Below are 479 nucleotides of genomic sequence, written 5' to 3' on the forward strand. Positions count from 1 at the left end.
CCGCCTGCCACCACGCCGCCTCGCCCACTGCCACCACGCCGCCTCGCCCGCCGCCGCCCGCCACCATGCCGCCTCGCCTGTTGGCCCCACGCCGCCTCGCCCGCTGCCGCCCGCCACCACGCCGCCTCGCCTCTGCCCCCACGCCACCTCGCCCGCTGCCGCCCGCCACCAAGCCGCCTCGCCTCCTGCTGCCACCCGCCACGCCGCCACATCCGGCCGGGAGGGGAGGGGCCACCGCCGGAGAGAAGGGAAGGGGGCCTCGATGGGGGAAGGAGGGGCGGCCGCGCCGCTGCCGGAGAGAAGGGGAGGGGGCCTCGACGGGGGAAGGGGAGGGGGCCTCGCCGGGGGAAGGAGGGACGGCCGCGCCGCCGCCGGATCCGGCCGGGAGGGGCCGCGCCGCAGCCGGATCCGATCGGGAGGGGCGGGCCGCGCCGTCGCCTGGGAGGGAGGAGGGGAGAGGAGGGGGAGGGAGGGAGGGA

Source organism: Setaria italica, chromosome IV (assembly GCF_000263155.2).
Source record: "Setaria italica strain Yugu1 chromosome IV, Setaria_italica_v2.0, whole genome shotgun sequence".
Lineage (NCBI taxonomy): Eukaryota > Viridiplantae > Streptophyta > Magnoliopsida > Poales > Poaceae > Setaria > Setaria italica.